At 34.9% G+C, this 19,711-nt stretch overlaps 1 protein-coding gene and 1 non-coding gene across 3 annotated transcripts in view; one reads left to right on the forward strand and one right to left on the reverse strand.

The window, feature by feature from the left end:
* Nucleotides 1-19,711, forward strand: part of LOC118197677 (cell adhesion molecule Dscam1-like) — a 952,054-nt gene that overhangs the window by 127,367 nt on the left and 804,976 nt on the right. The gene's annotated exons all lie outside the window — the stretch shown is intronic.
* Nucleotides 8,972-9,044, reverse strand: TRNAS-CGA (transfer RNA serine (anticodon CGA)). Its single transcript has one exon. It is a non-coding gene; the product is annotated as a tRNA-Ser (tRNA).

A 19,711-nucleotide genomic window follows, 5' to 3' on the forward strand; every position in this document is an offset into this window, starting at 1 on the left:
GGTGTAAGTCAGCGCCTTTCCTTTTCACCGTCGTCCTTGAGAGCGTGCACAGCAATGATAGAAGGTGATTATTAAGGTCAGCGTTGGACTGAATAAATAAATAATGCGTGGTTCCTATGGAAGGAAGGGATACAGGGAAGGGATCTATCGTTGCATGATGTCCATCGTTGAGAAGGGAAGGGGTCCATCGTTGCATGGTGTCGATCGTTGAGAAGTTAAGGGATCCATCGTTGCATGGTGTCGGTGTGCGCCAACAAAGCACCCTCAAGACGTACCGTATCCCATTGGTTGGCCAAGTTCAGCAGTGGAGTGGAGACCGCAACCAAAGGTGTCAGCGCGGGACGACCAGCAACATTCCGGTGCATCAGTAAACGTGGCAGCCGGTCGGATTTGATCATGACGAACAGGCGCATAACGTTCAACAAGATACAGGAAGAGACAGGACTTGCGCAATTAACATTGCAAACGATTGCGCGTGGTGATTTGGAGATGACAAATGTGTGTGCAAAGTGGGTGGGCATCGGACCTCGAACGACGCCTTGCTTGAACAACATGAAAGACGCAGTCAGGAGCCAACATACTGAATCTTCTGCCGATTTGCATGCAATTGCCCATAGGGGGTGCACCAACACCCCCACAGATTGGTTTACCAGTCCAAAGCTTTTCGCGAACTCTCAGTCAAATACCAAAGCATTTCGAAAACTCTCAGTCAAATACCAAAGCGTTTCGGGAACTCTCAGTCAGATGGCAAAGTGTAGTGACATAGGCGGGGATTATTTCTAACTGAAGTACTATCAGGTTTTTGTTAATAAATTGTATTCCGCTCTGTGGTAGCATTTGTGTCATTCATTTCTACACGACCTTAATACATATATATTTTTAATATTAACGAATATTACAATAAGAATTGCTCGAGTTAAATATCTTCTGGTAAAACATAGTGTCCAAACAAATTGAAAAAAATGTTGTTTCTATAAAAATTCATGCTACGATATTTTTAACTTATCGTATAATTACATTTGTCGCTACCATATAATTTTTAATCAACTTGACCGAAGAAAAGATTACTAAGGCTGTTCGCATATGTTTTAGATGATTTTAATTGTATTTATAGAAATATTTTCCTAAAAGTTTTGTTTTTTAGATCTTCATTTGATAACCCTTATTCTTCACTAGCTGTCCACACCATAATTTTTGAGGCGATAATTTTTTTTAGTAATGGAAGAGGTATTTTTTCCATTCTTGAATAGCTTTCCAAATTCCAAGCAGGGTTGTAGGTCGATGTCTGGACAATCCGCTTTTCAAAAGTCCGAAGCTAAAAAATCTGTAAATCTGTGGATGATACATCAGAAAATTTAGTAGGGATATAAGTGAAAGATTCACTGTGGTTGAAGAGAAGGTATTTATATTTGAAAACTGGGTATAGATTATGTTCCTGATAATATGAGGAGAGGACCTTAACAGTTGTCTGCACTCTCTTTAATTTTTCTTCAAACAAAAATGAACAACAATCATAATTCCCAGTAAAAAAAAAAATTCTTCAGATTCTATGAACCATGCTCTAAGATATTTTTTCTTCTCTTTGATGGTAATAAATGGATATCTCTTTATTGCGGTCATTTAAATATACCCAAGACAACTTTTTTCCATTTCTGTCCCAATAATTGTTTCTCGTAGGGAATTCTGCAGCGCGTTCTGCTTTCGGCGATATGTCGTGGAGATCTAAGATGCACATTACTTTTTTTGCTATTTTAAGATTAAAATCAGCATTAATCGCTTTGTTTACAGTTGACACTGAGCATTTTAAGGATTATGCAACTGTCCATTCACTTCGAACATTTTCTTTTATTAATAAAGTTCTTACCTTTTCAACATCCCAAACATCATGTTTTTTAAGACACAATAACACGCCGAATAAATACTAATTCAGAAGTCAAACAACAATATCAGCGTTATATTTTGGTAAATATAACGCTGATTTTTGTTGTTTGACTTCTGAATTAGAATCATGTTTTTTCCTTGGCTATGTATTTTGAACAATTTTTCTCCTTGAAGCCAAATTTGAGGGTTTTTTTCGGTTGACAAATTCTGTACCTACAATTTCTTGGCTTTATATTTTGGCGTTATTACTAGTTACACGAAATCTATGCGTTTTTATAATAAGCATAAAATATTTGCCAAGGTTATAAAATGTTGTTATTCAAACGAATAAGAAGTAATTTGTTTTAATTAATACAAGCATTTAAAAATTAATGGATTTTCATCTGTTCAATAAATATAAAAGAGATTTCTACGATACATTGCATTTAGCTTACATTAAGATTCGTAATTCGAAACGGATTAGTAAGTTGCGACATAAAAATATGCCCTAAAATATTAAATTAAAATATTAAATTAAAAGGAAATGTACATTTCCTTTTAATTAGGTATTTTAATTCTCTGAACTGTATATTTTCTTTCAATTTTAGAGTATGCATGCGTTTGAAACGCGTGACATCATTCATAATTTAAAAGCTACACATGCTCTGCTTTCCGTCTTATATTCTTTCTTTACCGGGAAATCTTTCTTACAAAAAGTAGAGTGTATCTGCTAATTACCGCAGAAAAGTGAGAAGAAGAATATGATAATCAGGAAGGTAATCGAGACTGGTGCTTCTGTCGTAAAAATTTTCTAATTGTATAAAAGAAACGCAAATGGGTTACTGAATAAATAAATGCAAGTGAAGAATACATTACATTTAAGTATAATATGGCAAAATATTTTTGTTATTACCGTTTAGTAGAGAATCGTGCCTATCAGATGCACTCTTCGATTGGAATTGAAGTAATTATGATTAAGTAAGTAAACCCAATACTTGGGAATATTGTAAGACGCAAGAGGTAAAAGTGATCGTTGCGAGAAATTAGCATAGATTTTTATTTAAGTCAATTTTAAAGTATAAAAAACCAATTTCATTTCAGATTAAATAAAAACTCAAGTCTAATGGTTTTTTCAGCCCAAACGGGCGTTATAGTCTATGTTAGTCTCAAGGTGGAATTTTTTGTCGTACTCTATAAACGGCAAATCCATTTTAAAACTGTTGCCACTGAATATTATTCCCCTGTATTATTTCTAAAGAAATTAAAGTAACGAAAAATCTGCATATTTGTATGAATTTTCCTCGCATTGTGAAAACATGACGGTAATTAGAGCCATCATATTTTCAATAACGTAATCGAATATGTGCACCTGAAAGCCCGTATTTTAAATTTCGAAACCGCAGAAGTTTATATTTCAGATTTTGTAAAATTAAATCAATTTTAATGCACTCTACGATTTGAGAGCGAGCCATGGCAATACTGTACAATTAAAGCATTTTTATCTCAAGTGCGCGGGACTGTTGAGAATTATAAATAGAAAACTGTACCTTGATATGATAAACTGAGAAATGTCTGCAAAATATAGACAAATGTATGCCAGTACTTAATATTACATACAAAATTCTAAACGTATGCTGTTATGCCATTTTTAAATTTTTGTAATTTTGCTGTTGCATTCTAATATGGTGTAAGTGCGAAAAAAATATGCTTAATAATAAAGCTAAAAAGACAAAAAGAAACGGGTTAGCAGGAATGAGTGCAACAGCAGACTAGTAGACTGTGAGCTCAAAGAGAGCCTAGAAAATCCTTAACTTACCCTTTTGGGTCACGATAAATATGTGCTTTTTCAGATTTTTCTTTTCTTTTAACCTAAAAGAGCGGTAGACCAGAAGGTGTGTTAGTTTCGAAACAGCATTTTGCGTTGTTTCACTATAAATATCCGTTTCACTTTTCAAATTGTTGCCGCCAAATATTACCTCCTTGTCTTATATTTAAAACTATTTAAGTAATGAAGAATCTGCATGAATGTATGCACGTTTCTAGTTGTGTAAAAATGACGGAACCTAGAGCCATCAAAGTTTGAATAACGCAATCCTCCACCAGAATATGGGCACTTTGACACCCGAATTTCGGATTTGTTTTATTATCTATTTCATATTGTGTAAGATTTTAACGAATTTTTATATACAAACAAGAGGATTTCGAATCGAGCAACGGCAACACTTGTATGGAAAATAAAATTTTTATCTCCATTGTGCGATACTATCTGAAGTTCTAAAAATATGCTGTTTTTTAAATATTTTGTGATATTGCTGTTGAATTGAATTTTATATGGTTTAAGTGGGAAGAACATGATAATTAATAAATAACAGTAACACACAAATCTTTAGCAAAACTCTCATTCGAGCGTAATATAATATCTGAAAGCTTTCAGATTTTACTTTTCGTTCTTTCAATTCTCATCATATCATTGGTTTGAGCTTATAAGGTAAATTAGCTCCGATGTTTCTTTTCAGATTTGATTCCACACAATGCAACGTGTACCTGCGTGATTTTATGTTGTTTTCTCCTGTTTTTAAAAAATTATCCCTAGAAAAAATCTATACGAATACCTGTATTTGTAAAATATTCAGTACGCATGAAGAAAATTTGAGACAATCAACTTTTTATGTAACGTGTCAAGGTTTTGTTAAACATAAACACATTGAACTTTGCCTCAGAATTTGTGTGAGCATTTGAACTGTCTTCACATGTTTAGTTGTTTTTGGTAATCATGGGGATGAAAGAATGGGTTTTAATAACTACTGGTTAAAAAACGAGCCTGATTGACTTTTCAGGATGGTTTGAAAACAGAACTTGCCTAAAACAAGCACTAAACTTGTGACATGCCTTTTAATATATAACCTCGAGTTCCTTTGTGATAATAAAATAACCTGGTTATTCACTATTCCGTTCCAACAATTAATATACATGAAACAAACACAAGCAAAATTTGCTAACTGCCTTAGCAGTTAGCAAATTAAATTAAATTTTATGGGTGCAGCCATTACTGGCAATATCAGATTTCTTCTAGTTTTATTACAGTCCATATAATAACTGCTCGCCTGATGCATAGATGAACATTGCAGAACTGTAAACATTAGGCTATGAAAGGAAAATCACAATTCTGATGCGTCTATGAACTGAATATATGCACTCAATCAACATAAAAAATTTCTGACAGCAGCTATGTTATATGGAAAGCTATGCTTTCTTACAAAACATAATTCTGCTTCCTTCTGTAGATTGTTAGGCGACCTACCGTCCTCTCTTAATGAAACAATTGTGCCTCAAATGAAGATTTAAAGAAACCTGCTTGTTTAATTTTTAAACTTTACGAATTTACAGCTCATGCTTGACAAAATCAATCTTCGCTGTTTGCGGAATATCAGCCATTACAAACTGTTCAATTAACCAGGAGTAAAAGTGAAATCTAATCTACGTTTTCTGCGCGAGCAATACGGCCAGCAAAAGGCGAAAACCGTTTTATGTACAGTCGTGTGCAAAACGTGACCACACATGGAAAAATCAGATTTATTGGAATTCCGCAACAAACATATGTTATAAATGAAAAAATAGACTTACAAGGTTATTGAAGTATATTCAGTATTTTGTCGGACCTTCTTTATTTTTTATCACTGCTGCAATCCTTTTAGGCATGCTGTGAACAAGAGACTGGCAATAAGCTTGAGAAATCTCTGTACACCACACACGCTTTATTGCTTCAACAAGTTCTGTAGCACTGGATGGTAGCTTCTCCGCGACTTTATTTTTCACAATACACCACAGATTCTCTATGGGATTCAAATCTGAGGTGTTACCTGGCCAGTCAAGCACCCGGATTTGATTAGCCCTCAGATAGTCCTTAATATTCCTTGCCCTGTGACATGGAGCCCCATTGTGCATGAAAATTAAACATCCTTGATCATTCAAGTGAAGTTTCAACTTGTTACGTAACAAATCAAGGTACCGACTGCCGTTCATCGTGGTTTTAAGTGGCAGTAATTATACAGCAGCTGCACAAGATGCAGACATTGCACCCCATATCATCCGGCTTAGGAAGGTTTCACTGTTGGAATCAAATATCTGTCATCATATCTTTCCAAATGGGCAGCGAATACATTTAGCACGTACAGAAAATCGCTTCACTTTTGGACTCATCGGAAAAATAACACTGTTGTGCCGTCCAATTGTCTGGTGGAGGTTCAATCATTCCGTTTTCATACTTTGAGTAAGTCGAGGTTTCCTTGCAGGTTTATAGGAAAATAAGCCATAATCGTTAGTCAAACGCCTTGAAATAGTACTCGAACTGACGTTGGTACCCTTTGCAGCCACAGCAGCTCTAATTTTATTGCAGAAGTTTGTTGAAAATTGAGTGATCATCCTTCTTATTATACGATCATCACGTGCACAAGTTTTTCTTGGACGGCCGCTTCTCTTAAGACCCGTACAATTTCCCGAAGTTTTCAATTTACTGATAGATTGATGCCCGCCTGTCTTGCTGACATTTACCAAACTATTCATGTTCTACTTCACACTAAATTATTTCATGTAGTGTGAAGTAGAACATGAATAGTTTGAATTCTACATTAATTCATGCAGGGCCACTATTTTTGCCCCTTTTTCAACAGTAAGTGAAGGTATTTTACCCATTACAAGAATTATAAAACAGCACTGTGTGCGCAAATTCCAATAACGAACTACTAATAAACGATACCACGTTATGTTTACAGCAGTAGAAAGCGTTTGATGCAATCTACGCATAAGATCATGCCATCACGAGCGAAAATGGTGCAATCTGTTAAATTGCAGGAAAATGGCTACTGGTCTTAAACCTTTGCACGTGATAGCTATTCTATGAGATGGACAAGGAATAGCGCGATGGTCAGCATCGCTGTCTAAACCTCACTGTCTAAATTTAAGAAATTTAGTCTCATACGTACGTTAACTAATTTTCACTCTGGTGGGAGATGAGAAAAGTAGAGGTCACAGTAAAGGTATAAATAGTAAAATAATTGCTCAATTTACATAAAGCCCTACAGTATTTCTTGGACAGCATGTTTTGGTTGGGAGTTACATTTGTGAATTTAGACTTACTTCCATAAAAAACGTACCATAAATTTGGTGCTTATGGCTGCAAAACATGTAGCTTTTTGTCAATGTACTGTCATTGTAATGTCATAGTGTATAGAGCAAGCATAAATGACTCATACGCATTAAATATTTCAAAATGAATTAAAATCATTGAAAAATGATATTACGAAAATTTATTTTTTTCACATTTTTGTACATAATATTTATCTGATTACACTTAGTTGATCACATAGGCTAAATTTATGGATCCATAACCGATTTTTTTCATGTTCGTCTTTTGATTCACAGAAGGGTAAATGAAATTGGTACGTATTCTTAACGTGGGTTCGAATTTTACTTTTATTGCATTCAGTGTCAAAATACTGATATGCACAAAATACCTTAGCTGCTAGGTATTATAAAAATTTTAGTCAAAACATCATAAATGTAGTCAATATTTTACGAATAGTTGCAATAGCAAATTAATTGAGTAATGATACAATTAATTTCTGTGTAGCGAGTTGCGTTTCTGATGAGAAAAACAAACATTATTTAATAAAATAATATAAATTATTAAGTATACATTTTGAATGTACACTTAATAGTTGTTATACTGTTACTGTTACTATTATATTGTTAATAAAAATATACCCATTGTTTATTATTTTAGAATCCATTTCGATATCATTAGTCTCATTTGAAAATGAGACTTATGATTGGTATGACGTGCTTATGTGAAAGATGATCCAGACAATTTCAGAGATAGCTTTGGTTGTTTCACTATGCAAATCGCATTATCCTATCCTGATTTTGAACGTAGCAATGATGATTTAAATTACAAGAAAATACCAAAATTGTTATAAGCTATTTAACTGCAACAGTGATTTTTTAATTTAAGGTAAATTTAAGAGACCATATGCATTTATTATTCATTCATTTTCTGGATATAAGACAGAGATACTCCATAGAACAGCGTAACCTAAAACAGCTGTAAAAGGCATCAAACACATGATTATTTTTAATCTGAGGTATGAATTATATTTCCTTTTCTCATTTTAATAAGTTCAGAAAAATATAACGCACAAAATTTGTCTCTTTATGCTTCTCAAATCATTATGTATTACGAAAGTTAGAAAAAGAATACGGTTTGTTTAAATAATCCACCGATCCTGTTTTAATTTTTCATACTAACAAGATGCATAGAAAAGCAGTAATAATAGAAGATAATGTATGCATCCATCCATACTTTTAAACGCATTCAATTTGTAATGCAATTAAATCACTCATTATGATGGTTATATTTGTGATTCTAATGAAGTGTATTGCTTTAAGGATAAAATATAAAACATAAAAATAATCATTCCGTTCTTTTGTATTCAAAATCTTTCGACAGAGATTCATAAAAGTAATAAAAATACAAAGTTTGGAAAACAATTATGCATTTTTATATATTATTTCCCAAAATGCATTTGATTTGAAAAATTAAAATTATTTGTATTATATAAAGTACGGTAGTGTCATACCAAAACTATTTTTATGCGATTGGAAATTTCCATAGTTAGAATAGTTTGCATTTGTAATGAAAATTAAATCGAACAAATTTCCCACATTCTTTGATCAATGAATTTCGAACATGTGAGTATAATGGCATCCATCTTCTGTAATATAGCTGGATCAGACTAACAAATTTTATAATCTAAAGAGGAAACTTAGGAAATATTATCATTTTATAAGCTAAATATGTGGCAATTTATCACAGAAATATATTTATATGTGAAAATTGTATATGTAAAAGAACTTATTTATAATAAAAAGATGCAGAGATCATTCAAATTATTTTATTTATTTTTAATTACTGAAAACACACGCCTCCCAATACCACGAATACTTCTATTCGGATGCAAAGACCAGTGATGTTTGTTATTAAATTGTAAAGACATTAGTTTTTTTTTTTTTTTTTTTTTTTTTTTTTTAAGTAGGAGATGTGAGAAATGAGCAGTGCCCTCGCCGGGACTCGAACCACGGACCTCTCGAATTCGCGTCGGGCGTGCTAACCACTGCACTACGAAGGCAGGCTAAGAAGGCGGGAGAAATAAATTATAAAATAAAATTGTTAAAAAACAGTTATTTTTATTAAATAAGTTAATAACCTTAAAACAAATGTTTGTAAAATCAGTGAATGAATTCAATTTATCCTTTAGAACACGCCTGCTTTCAAAATGTCACCTAACACCATCTAGTAAATTGATGATAATGTGATCTAGAAAGTTCATTATAACATCATTTAGCAAGCCGTTAAGCCTGCAAAACACAAAAGAAAATATCGATGTTTGCTTTTGCGTCTTATAACTGCAGATGCGGAATAGCTTAATCTCGTTGAAAAATGACAAATAATCTTCTTAACACAAGTATTCATACTATCAATAACTTAATACACATGTTCATACTGATCATTTAGACTATTAAAAAAGACCACGAACTAATAAGTTAACTTATATATTTTCTCACAGCATTTTTCGTTAATTTAGTAGAGGTACTTGAAAGAGTGTTTATACACTGAAGTGACAAAAGTCATGGGATAGCAATATGCAAATATACAGATGGCAGTAGCATCGCGTAGAAAATGTATAAATGCGAAGTGCTTTGGCAGGGCTTTCATTTGTGTTCAAGTTATTCATGTGAAGAGGCGCCCACCAGTGGCCGAGCGGTAAAGTCGCTGAACACTGGTAGTTCGGTCCGAGGTTCGAATCCCGCGAACGGGCTGGCTGCATGGGCGTTTTCGTGGTTTTCCCCATGTGTAACGTGTATACGAGCCAGTTCCCTTAGAAAGTACTCCACGAAGGCATCCCTCCTCTTAGGCAGATAGCCCTCGTGTGCTTTGCCATAATTAAATACACCAACACCAACATGTGAAGAGGCTTTGACGTGATTATGGCCGCACGACGAGAATTAACTGACTTTGAACGCGGAATGGTAGTTGGAGCTAGACGCATGGGTCATTCCATTTCGGATATCGTTAGGGAATTCAACATTCCGACATCCACAGTGTCAAGAGTGTGTCAAGAGTATCTAATTGCAGGCATAATATCCCACCATGGACAGCGCAGTGGCCGACCACCTGCACTTAACGACCGAGACCAGCGACGTCTGCGTAGAGTTGTCAGTGTTCACAGACAAGCAACACTGCGTCAAATAACCGCAGAAATCAATGTGGGACGCACGATGGACGTGTCCGATAGGACAGTGCGGCGAAATTTGTCTTCCTTGGGCTATGCCAGCAGAAGACCGACTCGAGTGCCTTTGCTGACAGCACGACATCGCCTGCAGCGACTCTTGTGGGCTCGTGAGCATATCGATTAGTCCCTAAACGAATGGAAAACCGTGGCTTGGTCAGATGAGTCACGATTGCAGTTAGTAAGAGCTGATGGTAGGGTTCGAGTGTGGCGCAGACCCCACGAAGCCATGGACCCAAATTGTCAACAAGGCTCTGTTCAAGCTAGTGGTGGTTCCACAATGGTTTGCGCTGTTTTTACATGGCATGAACTCGGTCCTCTGTTGCAACTGAACCGATCATTGACTGGAAATGGATACGTTCAGCTACTTGGAGATCACTTAGTGCCATTCATGGACTTCACTTACTCAAACAACGATGGGATTTTTATGGATGACAATGCGCCATGTCACCGGGCCACATTTGTTCGCGATTGGTTAGAAGAACATTCTGGACAATTCCAGCGAATGATCTGGCCACCTAGATCGCCCGACATGAATCCCATCGAACATTTATTGGACATCATCAAGAGGTCAGTTCGTGCCCAAAACCCTGCACCCTCAACACTTTCACAATTTGGACGTCTATAGAGGTAGAATGGCTCGATATTGCTGCAGGGGACTTCCAACGACTTGTTGAGTCCATGCCACCTCGAGTTGCTGCACTTCGCTGGGCAAAAGGAGGACCGACAAAACATTAGGAGGTATCCCATGACTTTTGTCACTTCAGTATGTATTTTGGAGACTTTTTTTGGCTTTGTTTTATCCTACTGGGAAATGACCATCTATTTTGATATGGAGATTACTGCATCCCGCAAGATTTGATTTTTCGAAAGAATATATATTCTGAGCGCGAGTGATTAAAGCTGAGCTATTTCCCATCACCAATTGCTTCATCATCATATTTATTCAGTTATTCATCATCAGATCGGAATTTATTCGAAGGTTCGAAAAATTTAACTTCATCTTCACAGCTCAATCAACAGTTCCGTTTCTGAGCAACAGTACTCAATTACATTTCAAAATTATAATGTCAGGATATGGGCAGAACTAAAAATACTTAGAAACTGTTAATTTTTAGCTAAACAAAATATAGTTAAAAAAATCAACAACTACTCGTAAGTAACGATCTTTTCAGTAAAATATTATCGAAAATATAGAGAATTCTGGCATAAGTATTTTACCTCTCTTTATCATAATTATCGGACATAATAATTATCATAAACTTCAATGAAAACAATAAATAAATAAACTCTCTTTATATTTGGGTACTGGAATTATTTATTTTTGACATACTTATAGTAGGCCGACCTATAGTAAAACACTCATATAAATAAAAGGGACAGATTGTATTTTGCTACAAACACGATGTCCGAGTAGAATTGCGACAAAATTACAGATCATATTTGGAAAGTTTAGAAGAAACAAAATGCCATTGAAATTGTTTCTATACTCCAATTTCTTCAAACAAAATTATTTAAAAAAAATGTTATAACACTTTCGTCTGAATAAAGGGACACATATGTCTAATTCTCAATGTCTGTTTAGATGGTCGACTTGGAGATCACTGATTTTATCTCTAGGAGCCAGGGGCAACCAATTGATGAGTGGAGTCTTCGAGAGCTACAACGAAATTTATTAGGCACGAACTTTTCCTTCTTATTTAAAAATTAACTGCTAGAAATACATAAACTTCTATCTTACCACAAAATCAAAATCTTACAAAAGTAAAAAATTTCTCGCTTAATACAAATTAAATTATCCTCTGTCGAAGCAACAACTAAAAGAAATATTTTCAGTCAACTTCGTGAATAAATTAAAATAAAAATTATAGCGTAATTTCCATTTATCTTTTGTTTGTTGAAGTTGGCCGCCCTTTTATCTAAAAGCTGGTCGCAGAAAGAAAATTTGTTTATTTGCCGGACCCTTCGCCTTTGTTTTGGACCCCCGCTACCTTCCTTGTCCATTTGTTCTTTACGTTTCATGTCCGGCTCTTTTCTCCCAGACCACCTTCTTCTGGCGTTGATTTAGGCTTGTTGTCGCTGTCCTCTCCAACCATCGAAGTTTCTCGTGGTGTAATGGGGAGCAAACTCGGCACGTATTTCGAGAGGTCCAGGTTCGAGTCCCGGCTAGAGCACTGCTCATTTTTCATGACTCCTGCTTCCAAAAAATCCTAATGTCTTTACATTGGGTATGGAACTAAAAAAAAGGTGGTGGATGATATTCTTCACCATCAGGATTTTTCGACTGGATCCTCTATTCGTCATAACACTGAATGAGATGTACAAAAAGCTTTATTAAAATGTAAATTAATCATTGATTATAATAATTAAAATTAAAATTAATTTAAATTGTCCTAGAAATGGACATATAATCAAATACTAGAACAATCTGAAAAATGCTGATCACGAATTGGCCTACCTATCGAAAACACTTCTGAAAAAACTCTCCAAATGATACATTAGCAGTGTAATGAAACTGGAATTTTCCGAGATAAGTGCGTGCCCACCAGCGGCCGAGCGGTAAAATCGTTGAGCACTGGTAGTTCGGTCCGAGGTTCGAATCCAGCGAACGGGCTGGCTGTATGGGCGTTTTCGTGGTTTTCTCCATGTGTAACGTGTATACGAGCCAGTTTCCCTTAGAAAGTCCTCCACGAAGGCATTCCTCCCCTTAGGCAGATAGTCCTAGTGTGCTTTGCCGTATTCACAATACACACACATACACACCGAGATAAGTGCATTGTCTTCTAACTGTGACAAATATGCTTAAATTTAAACTTTAAAAATCATAAGATTTTACTAATATGGGATCTTGTGTAGGTTTATTTACCCCTATTGCAAAGTAGCAATTTTAACCACTGTAAAGAAATGATCTTGATAACAAGTATTTATTAAGCTGAACTATTTTCATGGAAATTATTTACAAACGACTCTTGAAATGACCTGTTTAATTGATCAGCTCTTCATCTTGCGAGTTCAGGCAATAACGAGCATTTAAAATGTTCGCTAAAAATTTAGAATTGCTGTATAATCAATTTCAGTTTTATTTCGAAACATAGCTTGAGATATTTTTCAAACTTTTCAGATTTTGAATTTACGTACCAGATTTGCACATCCTTTACATTCTAAAATTCAAATTGGTCTCCTCAGTTTACCTTAAAACTTGCATTTACATCACTTTCTCTCCAGTTGTAAATGGCTCTATATTACCTAATTCTGGTATTAGTTCAAAATTTGGACTTACACTACTGAAAACGAAGCATTTTATACATTTCTTTAATTTTATCTGGCAGTACTTAGATCTGCGGATGTGACTTAGACAGATTTCCGTTCTTTTATCATGTTTTTAGGGTATTCTTTTCAGAATGAATAAAATTGAACATGAAAGAAAGTAAGTACTTGGCAATAAAAACCACCTTGCGTTAAAAAGTCAAATGCGCAATTCGTATTTTTTATCGCTTTGTAATTAGTAGATTTCGAGTCTCCTCATTTCACGCCGCCATTAGAATACCATTTATGGCTCTAACCTTTCTTTCAGCTCAAATAAATGAAACTGTGAAAATGATATCTGTATGATTAAGCTTTTTCATATTATCTGCAGGGTGTATTTTATGGCCGTTAAGGGAACGATTTCTTTTCCTGCTCTCAACGCAGGGTATATATTTTTTTCCTTCTGAAAAAACGAATCACATGGAATATTTTACGCATTGCATCGGTTTTCTTCGGAATGACGTCCGCATCTTTTGAATTAAAAGCATATTATCCATTAATGCAAAAATGACTTAGTTGCAGTTTTGAAATAAATCTGATATTAGCATAAGAAAATGGTTATTGTCGAAAGAAACGGAAGTAAAGATAGAAATTGTTATTAATTTTGCCTTGAAATATACTTCTTAACAGTGAGAGCAATCTAAACGTTAAATCCCTGCTAACCGAACATTAAGTGTTACACCAGGGATTTGCCATTTCCATTGGTGATCATTAGCTATAAGAGGTTTATTGTTGGCTTAGCAAAAGTTACTTCTACTGTAATCGATTACTCTTATGTTGATGGCGTACTGAGGGTATAATTTCCCGAGATATTTTTTATATAAATCAATTCTAAGCTTGCAAGCCATTATAAGTTAGTTGAAATAGTTAGGTATGTTTTGGCATTTTATATATTCTAAAGATTTAACTTTCTTTTGTCGTACAGGTTAATATAAGCTCATGACAGAGTTATCAATTCCAATTTATCTTGTGGTAGCATAAGCACAGTTTTTGCTTCACGGTATAAGGAACATTATTGCAGATATCGTCGCCTATGAGATTATGCTTTCATATTTTGAATCAATATCAGATGTCTTATGTTTCTTAGATGGATAAAGGTATCAGCCTATGGTGATTATAAAGGTTACCCCATGAAACCTGAAAGCATGTAATTTTTTTTTAAAAAAAAGTCTGGGTGTGGACACCATATGATTTCCTTGTATGGCCTATTAAATTATACACATTTTTTGCTGCATTTTATTTAAGCTTATTTCCACGAATTTCATTGGAGAAATATTTCTCATTCAATTAATTCAGTTCTCACATCGCGGCAAGGCAAAACAATACATAAAAATTTAAAATATTTTCATTAAAAATTAAAAAAATATGGAAAACCATAAAACACCAAATACATTTAAAAACCACTAAAAATAACTTTTACAATTAGAGTTAATTAACAATTAAACAAGCAATTCGGCCAGCGGCTAGGAAGGCAGATTTTTCGGTGCATAAAACTGAAAGTTAACTTTTGGTAACACTCTGCAAAAAGACACTGAAGTTGCAAAAACTGAATTCACTATTCTGCTAAATTTCAAATGTAAACAATTATGGCTGCCCCTTTAGGCTTCTCACTACAACAATTTTTAAAATATTGATTATTTTACAACTATTGCGTGCAGATTAAATAAAGGCATAAAAACGTTAACCGGAACATAAGGGAAAAAACAATCATTTTTAAAGCAACAAAAGCACTATTTAAAAACATATAAGTATAAAGAAACTGAGCTCACCGAGCCGAGTAACAAAGCGGGTATTTACTTTTAACGCGGCGGATAAGCGAGCTGCACAGTAACATGTTATAACAATCACGCATACAGAGTTTCAATGTTCTGAGGCTAACTGTTTTTTAGTTACGCTAAATATATACATATGTATATACCTACATACAGGTGCTTACAGTCATCACGAAAAAAAATCTTCTGAATCCATTTTAATCCATTTTACAATCTGTTTCAGGAAAAGAAGTTTTTATTCTGTTCTTATGTACAGGTGTCACTCAAAAGCATCGTTAAGTTGCATTCAACGGATGTCAAAATGGATATTTCCGTTGAAATATGACACCCGAAATTTTTCGCGATTACAATACTTCCTTTACTTCGCACAAGGAAGTAAAATGTCAAGAGTGTTTTATCTTTTGTAACGAGTATATTCACGTTATACGATTCTTGGCTCCAGAACTGGAAAGATTCTTTAGTTTTATTTATGCATATTATATGCTGTGAGAGTTTCTCTTAAAAGTTTTGTAAATTAATTTGGGTTTTGTAATAACCCAGAACCAGAAACGAACGCAATAAAAATTTGCGTTAAAATCGGAAACGGTTCACTGTGAAAGCAATCAAATGTCGAAGAGCTAAAATTGTAACGGAGCAGGGCTTTGCTTATTTGATTATGGCTAATCACTTGAGAGTTATCTGCCTAAGGGGAGGGATGCCTTCGTGGAAGACTTTCTAAGGGGCACTGGCATCCCCCTTTCGGTAAAGAGGAGACAGTCTTGTATCTAAACGTAGATGTATGGAGATTTTCAGCAAGTTACTTCTAAAATATTTGTTACAATACCAAATTGTAAAAATTCTAATTTATTGTCTATGTTTACAGTGAAAATACATATACTGGAAAAGTATCGTGATTGGAATTTTCATGATTTTGGATTAGATGGCGTATATCTACATGAAAGCGAAAAATATATTAATGAAATGCATTTTTTGTTTTTGGTAGCATCTATATATTTTATTAAACATCAGAAATACACTCTTTTGCAATAAATCGAAGCAATATGAAGGAAGTTATTATTTTTGATGAAATTGAATATGTGTATAGCTCATACACAGATAATAAAATGATAAAAAAATCAAGGCCGTAGTACCTGTTCACGACTCACAATTCGTCAAAACAAGGAGTGGTAGAGGTTTTTAATGTCATCCTGCGACAAATTCGCCAGGCATTCATCAGTTGCCGCTGCAGATCTGTGATATTTGGGGGTGCCCGAATCTGGCGGCCTGCTGTGTTCCAGACATGCTTGATTGGGGAAAGGTCTGGTGACCTTGCTGGCCAAGGAAGAGTATCAACCGCACGGATACAGTCCAGAGATATGGGAGCGGTATGTGGTCTGGCATTATCTTGTTGGAAAATGGCCCCGGAATAATGTGCCATGAAGGGTAATGCAACCGGCCGCACAATGGTATCAACATATCGTTGAGCGGTTAAAGATGTACGGAAGATGAATAAAGATGACCTGCTGTCTTAAGAAATCGCGCCCCACACCATCACACCAGGTTTTATTGGCTGCATGCCCTTGTAAAAAAATGCTGATTGGGACCGCTGGCCCCGTCCTCTCCAGACACGAACACGGTGGTCATCTACTTCAAGAGTGAAACGTGATTTATCGCTAAATACTAGACGATGTCAGTGTGATGGCATGAAAGGTGATCGGCCTGCGACACCACTCCTGAAGAATCTTGAAGAATCCGCCGATGTTGTGGGGTCAAAGGCAAACATCTTAAATGCCTCTCCAAGTAAGCATAACTCCGCCTCAGACAAGCGCCGTAAATTGGTGAACATACCACAGGAGGTATAGACGTGGCTGTACTGCGTTGAATAGTTGAAAATGATACCGCAGAGGCGGTTGGGATCTGGAGAACAATCATCCTATCTTGCCTCGCATTTGTGCTCCTTTGCCTTCCAAAGCCTTCATTTCGCCTGCAATTATCTTGTAGCAACCATTGCTGCCAACATCTTTGCACAGCAGTGTCTGTACCATGCAGGTGGTGGCTTACCTAAAATGCGACCATGGCACGCAACCTAAAATGCGACCACGTTCGAAATCGTTTAGTTGTCTGTAAGGTCTTCGATATCGTCGTAATGGCATCGTTAGTTGCTTCTTTACGGAATCTGTCACTGGTCTCATATTTTGCGAATTACGCAATAGAAATGCGCGCTATGATCTCAAATCCTATTCATTTGTCTTGAAACTTTGATCATTTGTATATTCGATCAAGATGTTTTTGCATACCAAATTTCATCACGATCGCAAAAGTGCTTCTTGGTGCTTCGATTTTTTTCTGCAAAAGGGTGTACTACTCTAAAGTGCGTAACGTAAACAATATTTCATTGATGTTATCGTTGTTTCCTAGAGAAACACCTACTGCACATTTAAAAGGTATAATATGTGTAGACTTAAAACAAATAACTTTGTTTCATTGCATATAAAGTACGTACATAGGATTTTAAATTACAGTTTCTTCAAAATATCTCTCTAAGTCTTCAGAAACTCAAGTCAGCACTTGCTGCTTGGGGAGATGACTAAATGACTTATAAAATTAAGTAAAGACACGACAGAGGGTATTTGGGGATAACATCCGACCTAAGTGTATAAACGAAGACATAAAGTAAATTATGAAAAAAAAAACATTTAGCATCATTTACAAAGAATAATAATTTTTAAGATAGTAAATAATACAATTTAAAAATGCTTCGAAATGTAAAAATTCAAGTAAATGATAAAATTAATATTGATTTTTAACAAATTAATAACATTTTGAGAGAAGTTATTTCGAGTTTTCGAAGCTTTATTTAATAAAATGACTGTAAAATAGATTAAAACGTTAGCTTTAAATTTTAGAAGCAAAAACTTAGCTAAAAAAGACATGAAATCAGTGTAGGAATAAAAAGACTGCATCTCAGTGAGGATCTGATAATGTGCAAAAATAAAAGAATAATTCATTAAAATGATCTAATACCTAGGCGTTTTTCCTCGCAAGCTTAAAATAATGCTCCCTCATGGATCATCATAAATATGTGTGTTTTACATCCTTAAAACCATAGACAGTGATAAATTTTCGTAATAACGTTAATGGGAATTTTTAAAGTATATTATTTAAAGTGCCTTTAATTAATAGTAAGTAGAGTAATTCATACAGTAATGCTCATGGTTTTCTCGAGCCTTTCGTGATATTTTCTTTACTTCTGCAATTAAGTGAACCTTTAAACATATCAGGCTGTGGCAGTATTTGACGTCAAATATTATTATTTACTCGACTACACGTTTCTGTAAAAGGAGTCTATGAGATTATTGAAATATATCTCTGCTGTGGAATCATATAATAACACTATAGGGTCTCGTTCTTTTAGGAAGCAATAAACTAATACCTCTAAATAAACTGTATGAGGAGTCACCCGCAGGACTTGATACAATAGAAAAGACAGAAGACGAGTCTAAAAAAGACAGAAGACGAGTGTAAAGAACCCTTTATTAAATCCAATATGTTGAACAGACGGCCGCACTTGGGCTTACATAAAGCCAACAGGTAATGTTACTCTAACAGGTAATGCTTAACTCTAACAGGTAATGTTGAACTTAAAATAAAATGTAATAAAACTTGCGTAACGGCTCACAGGATAAACTAACGCGTTAAACAAGTTTAATGGCTAGAGGCACTCAACGTCACATAAACCAATCGCTGGTAGTTCAAAGTAACAAAGTGGTCTACAAGCAGCCATGACACGCTTTAAAATCAACTTCAAAAAGCTTTCTTTAAAAAGCACATCTTTCTGTCTTAATTTGGTTACATGCGAGATATCTAATTAGCATTTTGGCAGTAAAGTATGGGTGAAAACAAAAACGAAAAAATGTTGCTTTAAGTAAAAATTATTTGCTAATAAAATCAAATAAATCTTCAAAACACTTAAGGGGTTTGCTTAGCCCAAAGAGACGTTAGCCTAGAAGAGCTATTAGTCTCGAAAGGGCATTTTGCGCTGGATCACTTAAATGCGGTCTATCGCTTTTTAGATTGTTGCTACCAAATATTAGAGCCCTGCGTTATATTTAAAGAAAAAAAATAATAATAAAATATGTGTGTATGTTTCTCTCACTGCGTAAAACAACGATACCGAGTCATCAAATTTTAAATAACATAGTTCTCCACTCGGAACATGAGCATCTAGAAGGCGTATTTAGAATTTGAAATTTGTTTTATTGTCTATTTCATATTTTGTAAAACTTTAATGAATTATAGACTAAAAAAGCTCAACAATTTCTTATCAAGCTTTGTACATTTTTGTCTCCAGCGCGCCTGACTGCCTATCCGAAATTCTAAAGATGTGCTGTTTTTAAATATTTTTAGTCCAAGTGCTCTCGAAACGTGTGTGTGCCTGTAAATAAAAAA

This window comes from Stegodyphus dumicola, chromosome 9 (genome assembly GCF_044657685.1).
Source record: "Stegodyphus dumicola isolate Sdum_Otavi_A_Nest chromosome 9, ASM4465768v1".
Classification (NCBI taxonomy): domain Eukaryota; kingdom Metazoa; phylum Arthropoda; class Arachnida; order Araneae; family Eresidae; genus Stegodyphus; species Stegodyphus dumicola.